This window comes from Nannospalax galili, unplaced genomic scaffold (assembly GCF_000622305.1).
Source record: "Nannospalax galili isolate Female #2095 unplaced genomic scaffold, S.galili_v1.0 scaffold559, whole genome shotgun sequence".
NCBI lineage: Eukaryota > Metazoa > Chordata > Mammalia > Rodentia > Spalacidae > Nannospalax > Nannospalax galili.
Window position 1 is genome coordinate 3,405,671 of NW_008343479.1, and position 16,377 is coordinate 3,422,047.

The 16,377-nt window shown below is 37.8% G+C and overlaps 1 protein-coding gene and 1 pseudogene across 7 annotated transcripts in view; one reads left to right on the forward strand and one right to left on the reverse strand.

Moving 5' to 3' along the window:
* Positions 1–16,377, forward strand: part of Il1rap (interleukin 1 receptor accessory protein) — a 152,009-nt gene that overhangs the window by 61,927 nt on the left and 73,705 nt on the right. The window lies entirely within an intron of this gene.
* LOC103739338 lies at positions 11,653–11,939 on the reverse strand (annotated as a pseudogene).

Consider the following 16,377-nt stretch of genomic DNA (forward strand, 5'->3'; position numbering starts at 1 on the left):
TGCTTCTCAAGGTTCAGGGATCATTGCAGAAGAGGGGGTGAAACGACTGAAAAAAACCATAGGTGGTGGGTGTCCACAAGGAAACAGACTTTCCAAACATCTGGGCAGTCACTCATATGGGCACACAGCAATGATGACAGCATATACAAGTACCATGTAAATAACAACATCCCAGCATAGATGAGAGGAAGTGGGTAAGAAATCCCAGCCCTACATGAGAAAGTACTGGCAACTGATGGCTGCTGGGAGGCGGAGAGACAGTCTAGTTTAAGGGTGAGGATATTGGTAGGTTGACCACGGCCAATAGATGAACCCACACAGAAGGGCCATTGGTGGGGCACCGATTTGACTCTGTGACCCTCTTTCATAGAATACATGAAATTGGGAAGGGGATTGTAAGGGGGTGCAGCTAGGGGAAGGGATCTAAATATGATTAAAATATGTTGTATAAAATTTGAAAAAAATCAGTAAAAAATAAATTAGGTTTTTCTAGGAAAGTGGTAACAGTAGATTTTTCTCTAGGCTCTATGACCTTCCCAACCATGTGTACTTGACTATGCTTAGAGTACCATGCATGGATTCCCTTCTACTGAGCTGGCCTTAAGTCCATTAGACAGCTGTTGATTACCCCTAAGATAAAAGTGCTGCCCACTGCACCAATAGAGATTATTTGTTATTCTAGTCATTGTATTTTATAGGCTTTACAGCTGGGTAGGACCATTGATTGGTCTTTTCCCTTGGCAGCTTAAATAGTGTTTTCTGATACTATGAGAGCTGGTCTTTGGGGAGGAGGCTTCCAGGTCAGTTCCAACTCCATTGCTCCAAGTCCTGTCCCTGAACTATGTCATGTCTTCGGCAATATGGTCTTCTTGCCTAGTCTCATTTCGTAGTTTAATTTCTTTCTTTTCTGTCTAGATGATTAAATTCTTCATGGAATAAAATATATTTATACCTAAAGTAACAACATGATACCTGCACTTTACAATCTACTGGGTACTGCCAACTCTCCTTTGTTTTGTGGGACAGAGAGAAAATGATTCCATTTATAAAACTTGTGAGAAACATAAGCAATAACTTCAATGACCTGCTTTACAAACTTTTAAGAGTTGTTGCTCAGAGTCGCTTTGTCTTGCCTCCCTGTTTGAGAGGCAGTAGGAACACTGAAGACCCAAGGTGGCTGAGAAAGTTAGAAGAAACTCACTGCAGCCTTACCAGTCTAATCGGACTGGATTTTGTATTTTGTTATTCTCATGGATTTCATTTTTTCTTTCTCTTTTCAGATCTAAGGTATGTGCTATGAAGGTAGAAAACTGAGAAGTAAATATTTCTTTGCTAAAACAAAGTTATATTCATTTTCCAGTTTTGAGATACTGTTGTAGTTTTCGAAGTGCCCTTGGAGGTAGACAGCAGGAGTCATTTTGACATGTGCACTGCATGGTACACCATGGTGCCTCTGTTGGCGTTTTCAGATTGCTTATTAATGTGGCCCTTCCAAGGCTTGAGCTTGCTATGTTATGCCAGTGGGGTGGACTAGATTAAAGTATTTGCTGACATTAATTCCTTAGTGGTATTTCCAGTGCCTGCTCATTAACTGCAGATATACCAGAGGAAACAGAAAGCAAGGTACCCATTAGTCACTAATAACTTTTCTGTGTAAATATTATTTATCAACTTGTTATAGTGGTGCTTTGATTCTCAATTGCATAAGTAAACTATGATAATTAAAATTTTATTGTTTAGCAACATAGACATATAAACTATTATTCCCGAGAAGATTGTTCCCAGCTATTGTTGGCTATTATTATCTGTACTCTTGCTTGTCCTGTATTGCTTGGAGAATCAGTCTTTAATCGTCCACTGCAGATGTGTCTGATGTTCAGACACGATTAATGGACTAGTTTTAAATGAATGTAACTTGGACGGTCTGTCTTTCTTTGGTTCTCTGGGATTTCCAGCTGCCACAATACCGATTAATGAACTGTGTTTTGCTTTTTCTGAGAGGAAACACTAATTTTGCTCTTCTGATTTCCAATTTTCTTTGGATTCTTGATACATTTTTTTTTCTCCTAGAGAAAAGTGAACTCTTATGCAGGATATTTCATGGTTTCAGTTTAAGTGCCTCTTCCGCATTTTCCACTGTCCACTCAATGAAGAGAAGAGAAGAGGGGATGGGAATGAAGAAGGGAGAACATGAGAGGAGAAGTGGAAAAGAGATAAAAAGTACAAATTTAAAAATGCAGCTATAGGGACAGTCTTCTCTCAAGATTGTTATGGATTTGATACAAATCTCGCTTCATTCTTTTTCAGATTGCAGAAATCATGTTTTAACCACACTTAAGTATTTAAATTTAACCTAAACCTTGCACTGAATGGTTTCCCTTTTAAACAGTTAAGTTTTTATGGTTTTTTGTTTTGTTTTGTTTTTTTAATTTCTCGGAGCCGGCCATGGTGGCGCACACCTTTACTCCCAGCACTCGGGAGGCAGAGGTAGGCGGATCTCTGTGAGTTCAAGGCCAGCCTGGTCTACATAGTGAGTTCCAGGACAGCTGAGGCTACAGGGAGACCCTGTCTCAAAAAGACCAAAATTTTTTTTTTCTTACTTCTTTTCCTCAGTGCATTAAAATGATGGGCGATGTTTAGTCTTAGATGTTATGGAATTTTTCTGACATCAGGTGACTCTCCAGTTGTGAGATCCGTCCTCCACTCTAGTAATAAGGCTTTGTCACTAGGACACTTGGCGTTCTGGAGAGAGCAGACAACAGAGAAGTAGGTTTGTAGTACTTTGCAAGGCTTTCGCAGTCATGATGGAAGAGGCAACGTCAGGAGAGAGAGATTGTAGGACTCTGAATCTTCTGCATGTTCATGGTTTCAAAGCAGAAGGATTCGCCTGCTTGCAATTGGCGCTGGGCTGTTTTCGATAGTTGCAATGTATCGATGAACATTAGCTTCCACTGAGGTCTAGATAGAGAATGGTGCTTTGTTTGGAGAGTGATTGAAATCATGGAAAAGGTGAATTAAACTCTTAATGGATGGAAATGCTGGAGGAATCCTACTGTCTCATTATATAAAATGTTAGTTAGGGTCTTAAAGGAAAAAGAGCAGGCAAGATTGTTGTTCCTGGTTGCTTCATTAAAGCAGAGACTTGGTGATCTCACGTTTATGACTCTAAATATACTATTAAAAGGTTCTTCCTCTGTCTAGAATGAAGTGACAATTGATGACAGCAGTGCATGCCATGAAGCATTATGTAATATTGAATTATTGGATTTTTAATCACTAAAGGAAGATAGAAGATGTTAACATGTTAAGCTAAACATGGCTTTAAATCTCGATATTCTATACGGTGTGTGTGTGTGTGTGTGTGTGTGTGTGTGTAATACAGAGAAAGGTAAAAGAAAAAGAATTGAACTAGAGGGTGTATAATATTACATAAATTGCTAAACCAAACCCTTAGACAGAGGAATGTTTCCTCTGTCTTTACCTATGAGAGACGCCAAGCTGAGAAAATTGATTTAATTTTTCTAGGTTCACTATAGCTAGTGAGGTATAAAACTTACATTGCTATTTGATTTTGAGACTGGAGAGATCTCTCAATGGTTAAGAGCACTGGCTGCTCTTACAGAGAACCCGGGATCAGCTCCCAATACCCACATGGTTGCTAAAACCGTCCATAACTACAGTTCCAAGGGATCCACTATCTTCCTCTGACCTCTGTGGGCACTGCATGAATTGGTTGTACTTATATACATACAGGCATAACACTCATGCACATAAAATAAAATAAAAATAATAAATAAATTATTTTAAAAGATGCATACCATTTTAAATATACAAATTAATAATTTGGCAAATGAGTTAAATAACATTTTACTTTCAATGCATGGCCAACCAAAGGTATATGTCAATAAATAATTGAGGACATAGAAAACACATTTGAAAATAAATACTTCATAAATTAACAAAACAACATAGATGTGTTTTTATAATGTAAATATGATTTAAAAATGATTTGTCTCATATTCAAAACACATATATGGCATATTTCAACTATATTTATTCAGATTATAGATATATTTTCAAGTTTATGAACATTTTCGTAAGGAGAACAGTTCAAAACAAGAACACATTCACAAAAAATAAGGGAAAGGGGGCTCAGTATGGGTGCAGAGGGTTTGTGTGGAGAGGGAGGCTGGTAGCTGTAGGATGCTGCAGGGGGACTTTGGGGTTAGTCATTTGGTTTCCCACATGGCTAACTGAGAGATGCTATCTATAACTGCATGACTTTTCCTCCTCACCAACTACTATAGGTGCTATCATTCCTCAAAGATGTTAAGAGACTTAGTAAGTGATGTTTACATGCAGCTCAAATTTTTTTGCTACCCAGCAGTGTATATGAAAATTCTTTTTATACTAAAAATGTCAGTTTCTTTCTGCCAGACTTTGGCAGTGATTGGGTGTGAATTTTGAAATTTGATTGTGGTTTCACTCCAAGTTCCAGTTTATTTCGGATGGAACTGGAATGTTTTCTCCTTCTCAGAAACTGTCATTATTTTATGTGTGGCAACGAAACAATTAGAATAACTGTCACCTGGACTTGGCAAATGCATAAAAGATTGGGCTGGAGGGATTATCAGCCATCCATTCGCATAAGCTTTTCCACTTACTGTAAACTCTCCCAAATTGAAATCTCAGCATGTTAATGCACAAATCTTCTTGAGCCCCAAGGAAGTCCATTTATTGGTAAGCCAATTATTCTTTTTAACATGACAATACTTTTTTCATAAAAGAATAAGCCCCCTCCCCACGCACACACACACACACACTTATCCTGAGACTGTGTACTGTGATTTAATAGAAATGGACCAAAGATCTATGTACCCTTCACTTTTAGGATACTCGTACTTCATGATTAAATGTGAGACCTTGTTCAGTAGGTATTTCCACAGCACTTGCTGTCTGCAGTAATGGAAATGGGAGGACAAACAAGGAACTTTGTATTGAGTGATTGATTCAGTTATTCATTCATTCACACTGTGTGTGTGCTAGGTAGTTTGTTTATGTGTATTGGATAATAAGGTAAAAATGATCTCTGCCCATGTCGGGAATGGATCCACACTGAAAAAAATGCAGTAAATAAGTAGAGTTTATAAAAAGTCTTACGGTGCTTATCCGTAGAGCACCATTTGGATAGAAATTCATGCCGTAATGATACTTTCCTTGTCTGGTTGTAAGGCCAAAAATTTTTAGGAAGATGCCATTCTTCTAATGAGAGATGAAAGACAAGGGCCATCTATATGCAATGCAGATGGACTAGCAGTCACTGGCAAGTATGAAGGGAGTCTTAAAGCCATAGGCTCATTCTGATAGTGATGCTGGAATTTCAAGAACTAGGGAGCAAAAGACATAGGATGAAAAGGAACGAGTAGGCAGGATCCACTGAATATCATAGGTGTTTCTACAATTTCCTTCATTGACTGAAAGGAGTTGAGCACATCTTTGGTATTATCCAACCAGGTAAGTAAATCTTCCTACTAATCTATTGAAAATAGATTGAAAATATTCCAGTTTTCTAAACATGGTTGACAGGCTCATTTATGCAACCCTTTTGCTATAAAATGGGTAGAAATTCCAAATTTAATAAAAATGTTACAAATGGAATTTCTGAGTGTGTAAGAAATCCTCAAAAGTCAAAACAGGAATCCAGAAGGGAAAGGGAACTAGCTCCACAGTCAGTAGCTGCCCAGGGTACAATCAGTGCCAAAGATTTGGACATTTTGATAATTTCCTTAGGAAAAAAATAAAATGAAATAAAACTCCTGCTTTATAGCTTTTCCTCAAACAAATCTCAGTTATATTAAAAGTTCAAATGTGAATTTAAAAATTCTGAATATACTAGAAACACATATATGCAAGAATTTTGATAAATTTTAAATTAAAAAAAATGGAAATTAAAACTAAATCTATAAGAATTTTGATAAATTTTAAATAAAAAAAATGGAAATTAAAACTAAATCTATTATGAAAGATAGTCCATAAAATTTTGGCATATTTGAGAATATAAAAGTTCAGAAGAAATTAGTGGGGCAACTGAAACGTCATGAAAATATAGAAAGATGGCAAAGGTTAATGAAATAACAGTACAAGAAGCTCTTGTACCCAAAAAGAAATTCTTCAAATATAAGGTAAAAACAACAACAAAAAAACAAAGATTTGAATGGCGATTTAAGCCAGACATACTGGATTAAATTTAATTTTAATTAAAATTAAAATGAAAGTATCAGAAAGGCGATATTTTTTATTCATCAGGTTGATCAACATTACTGAATACAATTCTAGCTAGTGTTAGGTAGGTAAAGGCAAACCATACACAGCGAATAACGTAACCAAAGAAGATGACTGTAATGACTGTGTGGAGAGTATGTGTTCTGTGTTCCAAAGATATCAGCAGAATGCTTCCCTCTAACCTCGAAATAAAACTTCCAATAAGAAAGTAATCAAAGAAAGATCTCCTAAATGTTTCCTTAAATGTTTAAAATTGATAACATTGGAAACAGTGTAACTATTCCTTAATAAAGTATGTTTAAGTAAATTGTTAGACAAATGAAATAGAACACTATAGAGTCATTAGTCCATAATGATCAATTGGTAGTTTAGTTTAACTATTATCATACAGAAGGACTGGAATTTTAAACCTGTATTAGTTGTTTTCTGGAGTTGAATAGTATTGCTTTGTAAGTCAGTTACTTACTTTTCAGGAAATTTTGAGCCAGTTATCAATTTGTTGGTGTTTTGCAATTGCCTTTCTTGAAAGTGTTTATCCTATGGAAATTGGGAAACACATGCTACATGTTAGCTCCCTCTTCTCTTCCCAGTTAGTATGTCGGCCCAGCATTGGGACACGTATGTGTCAGTATGAATGTATTGGAAGCTTTTGGCTGAACATTTTTTGTTTTTTTACTTTTTGTATTTATTGTTTGAGAATTCCATGCATGCATATCATGTGCTTTGATCAAATCCACATCTATTCTCTCTCCTGTAACTCTCCCCATATACCCCAGCATTTTTTCTTTCCCAACTTCATGTCCTCAGTTTTAAAAACACTGCTTCCACTTAGTGCCATCAGTATGTGATGGGTTTAGAGCTTAGTGGTGATTATTTTTAGGAAGTAGAAGTACATTGGTGTTTATTTTCTCATTACACTGGGCGTGGTGGTGCATGCCTTTAATCCCAGCAGAGGCAGATGGAACTCTATGAGATTGAGGCCAGGCTGGTCTACATAGCCAATTCCAGGCCATCTGGGACTACAAGGAGACCCTATCTCTCACATACAAATTAATAAAGATAGCAATTTTACTTATTGTTCAATAAATTACAGCTCATTAAAAATAAAGACTAGCTTAATTGTTGGAAGTAGAGAAGAATGAAATCCTGAACTGTTGAATCCCAGGGATGGTGAGCTAGGAGTAATTGTGACAATTGGTTAGGAACTGACTTATTGTTTCTCCTTGTAAACTGGCATGCTGAGAATATCCTAGCCCAGAGATGATTTCAATATTCTTGTGATTATCTTGGTAGTTTACTAAGTTAGGTGCTTTGTGAGGAACAAGAGATATTATTATTGATTTTCCTACACTACAAATATAACTATTTGTGTGTCTGTTAAGTATGTAAGGTCAAAAATTGAATATTAGCTACACAAACATTGGGAAATTACAGTCAATGAGTCCCCATTTTCCCTCATCAAAATTTGCCAAGTTGAGACAGTTGGTCTCCAAAATATTTCAATTCTTAGCTAATTCATTTGCAGTTATAGAATTTACTGTTCTGGAGAGATGGCTCAGTGGTTAAGAGTACTGACTGCTCTTGCAGAGGACCTGGGTTCGATTCCCAGTACCCACTTGTCAGCTATGACTCGTCCTTAAGTCCAGTTCCAGGGGAATCTGAAGCCCTCTTCTGACCTCTATGGCATTGCATAACACAGGTGCACTCACATACATGCAGGCAATACACTCACACACATAAAATAAAAAAAATAAAATATTTTTAAAAAGAATCAAAAAATTTACTGTTGATTACAGGCAGATTCCTGGCTTTGTTTGATTTCTTTCTGTTTTTTCCTTTGCCTAGTTGCTTTGATCCTGTGTAGACACAAAATCAGACTATAGAGCAAGCTCAGCCACTGGTCAACATTTCAATTTCTGTAGGTACTGATTGTGTATGAGCTAAACAAATCAGAAATTTCCCCTTTGTCTCTCAGACTTCCTGCATTTCTCTATGCAATGAACACATGTAGTATTAGGTTTCTGTCTATGACAAAGATACTCACATTATTTTATATTCACTGATCACCACAGTGGTAAATAGCATAATACAGTGTTCGACAGTCCAAAAATCCTTGATCCTCAGGATAATATTGTGATGTACAGAAGTATCCTGATGAGGAGGTACAGAGCTTTAGTGATTTGGCCATAGTCACACAGACAATAAATAAAAGAAGACTCATGCTTTTGCCTTCTGCTCTCAAGCCCATTATTCTTTTCCTTGGCAGGGCTGTGGGAATCCATACTCTTTGGCAACTAAGGATATCATCTCTTTTTGAAGTTTTCAAAGACTTTATCTGTTACAAACTATAAAGTCAGACATGCTAGTCTTACAGCTCTCACCAGAGTTTAATAATCAAACACTAATCACCATAAGAAGCCTTGTACATATAAACTGCTAATCATATTTCTGTTTTCTTGTCTAATCTAATTCCTGTCTCTATATGTCTGCCTATTTTGAATACTTCATATAAATGGAATTTTACTGTATATTGCTTTTGTCATTGGTTTATGGAGTATAATAGTCTCATTTAATGAAAGGTCTTCAAGATGAATCCATGCTTCATAACTTTTTATTGACAAATAATATCCTATTGCTTATCTATTTGTCATTGATAGACAAGTTAGTTGTTTCTGTGTTTTGGCTATTGTGAACAATGTTGAGGTCAGCACTTATATAAGCTTTGGCGTAGGTATGCATTCTTTTTAAAATTTGTTTTTATTGAATTTTTGTGTATGTCATACAGAACACCTCAAACAACCTTAATCATCTTTATACCGCTGTACCCACTGGCACCCTCCCATAGCCCCCCCCCACTGGAGTCCATATACTCTGTCATCCCTATTAAGGCCTTTTTTGTCAAGTCAGTGTCCCCAGCCATTCCCCAGTGCAAGTCCATCCACTAAGGTCTAGTCAGCCTATCTAGAGTCCCTTGTTTTAACAAGATCAGCTCTTCTTTGCCTAGCAGCAATCAGTTTCTAATACTCTTCAGATAAGACTGGTGTCTTTTTCTCATTTTCTCAGGTCTATGCTGGGTTATTGTCTGCCTGAGTTTGCATGGGACTTGTGTATGCTGACACCATTGCCATAGACTCATATGAGCAAGTTCCCAGGAGCCTGTAGGACTCTGTTACCATGTAGTCATGCATCTTCTCCCTGGCTCTTACCATCTTTCTGCCCCCTCTTCCACGATAGTCCCTGAGCCTTGGGTGGTTGAAGTTTAATAAAGGAGTCCTGTCCAAGGACCATCATTCAGCACTCTTGATCTCTATGCATCAGCCATTTGTGGCCTTTTGTGTTTCTGGCCCCCGATGAATGAGGGAGCTTCATTATTGAGAACTGAGAGATTCATTAGTGTCCTCTCCTTTACCCCTGTTCTATGTTCCATGAGCCTTAGGTGTAGAGGTTGCATTGTAGATGTGTCACTTAGGCCAGGGAAATTCATAGATAATGTCTGTATGTGACCAGTTGTGGTACTTGGTAATAGTGTCTGACTGGTGCGAAAGGAGCTTCTTTGATGAGTGGTGAGTGGGATATTTGTCTGTAAATATAAGGATACATATTTTGGACATAGATATGCATTCTTATTTCTCTTGGTTATTTAATCAGAAGGAGCATTACTGGGTGATGGTAGTTTATCTTCAACAACTGAACAATCTTAAATTTCTTTCCAAGATGACTGTACCATTATGAATGCTTTCTATTTTGAGAAACAGCATCTTTCAGTGTCTGAGGCTGGTTTAGAACTTGTTATGCCTTCCAGGCAAGCCTCAAATTCATGGCAACCTCCTGTCTCAGCTTCACAAGTTCTACGATCATACACATGAGCTTCCATGCCCAGCTTTGTTTGTCTTTTGTTGCTGTTGTTGTTGCTAAGTACACTTTTAAAGTCTTGCAATAGCAGATTAATATTAGGTTATAAAATGACTCTTTAAGGTAAACTACACTGCATCAAAACCAGGAAACTATTGGGTGTGAACCATCTGCCTTTTGGCTATTGTGAACAGTGAAGCATCTCTGAGATCCTGATTTAAGTTACTTCAGATATAAACCCAGTGGGGAGTTCATAAATCATATGCTATTTGTATTTTTAGATTTTTGATGGATTTTCCAAGTGTTTTCCAAAGTAAAGAAAATATAGCATGGGGTTGGAGAGGGGGCTCAGCTTAAGAGCACTGTCTGCTCTTACAGAGGACCAGGGTTCAATTCCCAGCAGACACATGTGGCTAACAACTGTCAGTAACTCTAGTTCCAGAGGATCCGATGCCTTCTCCTGATCTCAGAGCATTGCACAAAGGTAGTGCACTTACATACAGGCAGTGCACACATACACATAAAAAATAATAATAAATAATTATTACAAAAAGAAAATATGGCATATACATACAAAGATTATTATTCACTCTTAAGAAAAATCTTGTGACTTGTAACAATGTTAATGAGCTTAGAACACATTAGACTAAGTGAGTTCAAAACTAGTCACAAGGCAAATACTATATGAAACCCCATATATGATGAATCTAAAGTAGTCAAACTCATTCAAGCAGGGAGAAGAGCTGGTTACCAGGGGCTGGATTAGGAGGAAATAGAAAGGAATTATAGAAAGAATTCAAAGTTTCAGTTGGTCAAAATGAATAAAACCCATAGTTCTACTCTACAGGTTTATTAATAAGACAGTATTTAGTACTTAAAATTTTCTAGAAAGTAATGCTTTATTTATTTTATTTCTTTTTCCTTTTTTTCATTTTAAACAAAAAGTTTACTTAAACAAGATGTTTGACATGGAGGGAAAACTATCTAGGATTAATTTTCTTTCAAGAATAATTTACCCCTACTTAAAGACAGATTGCCCTACATGTAACAGCTATGTACAAAAAAGTTATAAAATTGTCCTTGGTTTTACAATGATAAATGAAAAACATTAAAATTCTCCAAAAAAGGTATGCAGGGATTTTTGTGTTGCTGTTTTTTTGTTAAAACAATGAGAGCAAAAGAACTTACTGGAATATAAAGGTAAGAGCTGAGGGAGCATGCCAATAATGAAAAGGGGAGGTTTTCACAGAACCAGTCCATTCCCATCCCATCTCCATCTGATGTCACCCGAAACAGAACACCAGCCATTTAGATTAAAAAGAAAAAAAAGGCACAATATGCTTGTTCACATACACCAGTTACTTTATGTACAAGAAAGTAATGGAGATGGGGAAATGAGAGAATAGAGAAAACAATACTGCAGTAGTCAGGATGTGGTGGAACCAAATTGCGGCTTTCTAATTGAGAATGTATTCTTGGTCTATAACAAAGTTCTGGAGTAAAGCAGCAGGTTCCCTTTCAGCAGACACCTCCTGTCTGATGCTGGAACAGTCACCTGTATCTTCGTCCTCCATTTTCAACCGTGAAGGCCAGTCTGTTTCATTCATTGGCCGCCCACCAAATCGGAACCTGATCTGCCTCATTAACAAACCCTGTCATTCATAATAGGCATTCATTACTTTACTAAGTGGTGTATGCCTCTTAATCTTAAAGTGCACCACAGGACCATCTTGCCCCGCCACCTTCAAATTAATATGATTGTTATTCTCAGTCTTGACTCCTTCCTTGGGTTTCTCATCAGTCATGGCAGGCCAAGGGTTCCTATTTCTATAATAAAAAAATTAACACTATTAAAGATGGAAGGAAACCTTTTGGTGGTAGCAGATTGCTTATTGCATAGATTATGGTAGCTTCTTATTATATACTTATCTCCAAATTAATCAAATTATTATATGTCAAGTGTGTACAGCTTTTACATGTCAATTATCCTTATTTATTATTATTATAAAGTGAGAAGAAGAGGAGGAATGAGAGATCATGAGGAATTGAGAAAACTCCCTAGGGCTCAGCTCCTTAATCTCTGACTATGCAGAAAGAAATCTAAGCATTTCCATTTTGTTATCCTGGCAAAATTGAATTACAGTGGTGCAGGTGCTCAGAAAATGTCTGGGGTCAAGAAAATGCTCTGATAATTCACAGTATTTATTCAAAGTAAAATTTCCTGGTCTGAAGTCAAGATGATGAGTTCCTGGGACTTCTAGCATCCTTATCAGTAAAATGAACATGACTCTGATTCTGCCTACCTGACTAAGTTGGTACAGAGATCTCAAGAGATAATGTGTTTGAAAGTTTGCTGTTACCAGAAAGTCAGCAGGAGCTCAGTTAAGTGAGTCTGAAATCAGACAACCTAACTCCTTCCTTACGCTGAGATTCTGATGAGTATTTTTGCATTGAAAGGTAGATGCCTGCTTGCAAGGATCCACATTTCCAAACAGGATTAAACTTTCCTACATGTTCCCTTAGTTATCAGTGTTCTGAGGTTTCAAGGGTAGGCACTGCACCTTCTTCTCACTCTGTTCTGGTTCCAGTCCTGGTTCCCTTCTTCTTTGCTGCTCATTCTGGTCTGGAGGACTCCAAGTCAGTTCTGACATGTTTTTAATTGGGATTTAAAAAAATATTTTTGTTGAGCTTTTGTACATTCTGTATTAACAGTTCTTAATCAAATTTAGACCCCCTCCCCCATCCATGCCCTCCCCTACTGGCTCTCATGTTTCCCACAATACTATTAAATTCCATCGGATCAAGCATTTGTACCCAGATGTCTTTTGGTACAAGTTTGTCTGCTGGAGTCTTGTCAGCCTATCTAGAGATCTTAAGGAAGGTCTACTTTCTCTCACTCAGTAGTAATCAGTCTCCCAGGCTAGGGCCACCCACTGCTCATTTCTCTCACTCCACTCTGGGCCTTTGTCTGATTGAGTTGGCATGGGTCTTTGCTCAACGCTACCATTGCTGAAAGTTCACATGAACAAGCTTCCAGAGGCCTTAAAGCCTCTATTTCCCTATGTTTGTGGATGAACCCTGGCTCTTAGAATCCTTCTGCCCCCTCTTCCACAATAGCCCCTGAGCTGTTGGTGGGTGAGGCTTAATATAGGCGTCCTATCGAAGGACACACACTTTGCAGTCTCTTATTCTCTAAAACTTAGCCAGCTGTGGCCTTCTGTGTGTATCACACTCTGTTATATAAGGAAGTTTTTCTGGTAAGAGCTGAGAGATGCACTAGTACTCTTTCTACCCCTGTTCTGCTATGTTCCATGAGCCTTAGGTGTAGAGGTTCCATGGTAGATGTGTCACCTAGGGGTGAGCATCTTTCACACATATATTCTCTTTATGTGGCCAGTTCTGGAACTCTGCAGTAGCCTCGATTTGTTAAAAAAAAGAAGCTTCATTGATGAGTGGTGTAGAGAGTACTTGTCTGTAAATATGGGGATCCATATTTAGGATATGGTAAGAAACGTCATTTACCTAGAGATATGACAGACATAGGGTTTTCTCTAGGATCTATGACCTCTTCAACCATGTTTATTTGGCTATAATTACAGTGCGATCCATGAGTTTACTCCCATTGTGATTGCAATTTTAATATAATTACAAACGAAAAGATGGTAAGAAAAAGTATTTCTTTATCAACAGCGACTTATTGAGGAATTTCCATGTTCAGACATTTTTAACTCATCCAGGAAACAATGGTGAGCAAAGCAGAACATGTTCCTTTCTTTATTCTATAATGCCTGTAATGTCTATTTGCTGTCTAAATGTCTCTGGTCCTTGTTTATTCACCATGATTCATGAATGGTACCATTACTGTTACTGCATTTGCTTTAAAATGGAGAACAATATGGAGGTCATATTTTGTCTCTGTACCTTGACGCTCTGGTTGAATTTTGTCACTATTTTGCTAGTTGTACTTGGGTACGTTACTTAACCTCCGTGAATCTGTGCTTCCTTGTCTGTAAGATTACTCAGCTCCTCCTGACTCTAACTCTCTAGGTTTCTAAAATTGAACTGTATTTGAGGTTTAAGAGGCTCACAGCCTTGCTGGTGACATGGCTCAGTGGGAAAAGGCACTTGTCATGAAGCTTGATGACTTGAGCTCATTCCCTAGAACCCATAGTGGTGGAAGGAGCAAAGCAGCTCAGAAAGTTGTCCCCTGACTTCCACACTCTCATTCCATGACAGGACCCTCCATACTACATGTGAAAATGTAAAAACAAAAGTCTAGGAGCCTCTATACTTTGCCAGTTATCTTTCCTTTGCTCTTCCATCAGTATAGCACAGCTCTTCTTTCATGTGGTTCTGTTCACCTCTTTCCATCTTACCTCTCATTCTCATCTTGTTCTTGGACTTTTCTGTGCTAGCCTCATGACTCCATTTTCCCCATTGCAGTCTATTCTTTATGCAACAAACAGTTAATATTCTATTTAAAATGTTAGGTTAGATCAAGTGCTCCCACTGATGAAAATCCTGGAAGTGTTCCTAGTATTCTTAGAATTAACTTCCAGCGCCTACAGGCACCATGATCATGTGCTCAGGTCCTTGCCTGGTACATCAATGTCCTTATATTTCACTATCTAGGTTTCTATGAAATTTACTCGTGGGTGTATACACATATTACAGTACACATGAGGAGGTCAGAGCACAACTTTTGGGGGTCGGTTCTCTCCTTCCACTATCTGGTCCCAGGGATTGAACTCAGGATTTCAAGTTCGGTAGCAGGTGCCTTTCCCCTCTGAGCCACCTCACTGATCTTGAAGCCTTTGATGCTTCCTAGGATTCTTTTGTACATTTATAAATACCATTGCCTTTTCAGTCTAAGCTATTCCTTCACACACATTTCTTTAAACTTTGTCTTTGGCACTTCACTGGGAAGCATTTATCTCAAAAGCTCCTTGAAGTACCTTTTCTCTACAAGAACTGCCAGTTCAGGATTAGTAAGATTCCTATGACATTGTCCTTCATATGACCCAGTATTTCTTCTGCACAGTACTCATTCAAACAGAAGTTATTGATTGCCTAAAGATTTACTTAATTATTTAGTTAATTGGTTACTTAAAGTCAGAATGCTTCACTAGAATGAAAGTGCATTTGGGATAGGTAGCTTATTCACCTTTGTGCCAAGGAACAGGGGCTTTGCCCACAGCAGGTGCTCAGTAAATGCTCAGTGAATGAAGGATTGATACAATAACCGGTAGAAATTTCCTTCTCTATGCCAGCTGTGAGATTCCTTTGCTTGGGAAGCCATGGCATGCCAGGGAGTTCTGACAAGCCACGGACTTCTATTTCTGTGAAGTTATTGATCTCTGCTTTCACCGTGGGCTTCCTCTGCCCACCCCACCTAGAAATATATTACCTATCAGACTTTGTGCTCGGCACCACACAGAGTGAAGAGCACGTGAGCCCGAACATTGAGTTCACAGTCTAGCTGGGGATCAGCCTCATCTTCAAATAACAATTACACAAGGTAGAAAGTGGTCAGTGTTACCAGAGAGGTCCAGAGAAAATGCTATAGTAGTTTTGAAGTGAGAGAAATTGTTTCCAATGGAGAACAGACAGCTGTGTCTAGAGGGGCAGCTTCAAATTGAGCCCTTAAATGATGGGTGTAATTTGATTCCTTGGAAACTGTTGAGAAAAGTCACTTAAAAATGTCCATGAGAAAATCCTTACCCCTTTCCAGTTGTTACAATTAAAGCTGAGTCGTTACTCAAGAGACGGAGAGTACACTTTTGAAATTCTGTTTTTATTTTTATTTTGTCTTATTTACATCTAATTCAGGCTTTTAGTGTATGGATTCCAAGAATTTGTTCAAGTGCATTTAACTATATAAAAACTACTACAGTTATGATATGGAAATTTTAAAATTATTGTCTAGAATGTTTTCATTCTGCCACTGTTCAGCTGACCCACTCGCAGGCCCAGGCCCTAGCAATCGTTATCTATTTTCTGCTCCTATAATTTTGAATTTTCCAGAATCTCAGCTAGATGAACTCATACTGGTTTTGTTTGACCCAACATAATGCATTGAAAATATATCCACATTGTTGTGTATATTAGGAAGTCATTTCTTATTGAGATTATTATTTCATTGTATGGTGAAGTGTCTGCTGAAATAATTTTCTCCCTTCTTTGGTTATTTACTTTCCCATTAAATTTTGAGAATTGCTTATAATGTATTCTGTATCACATAGG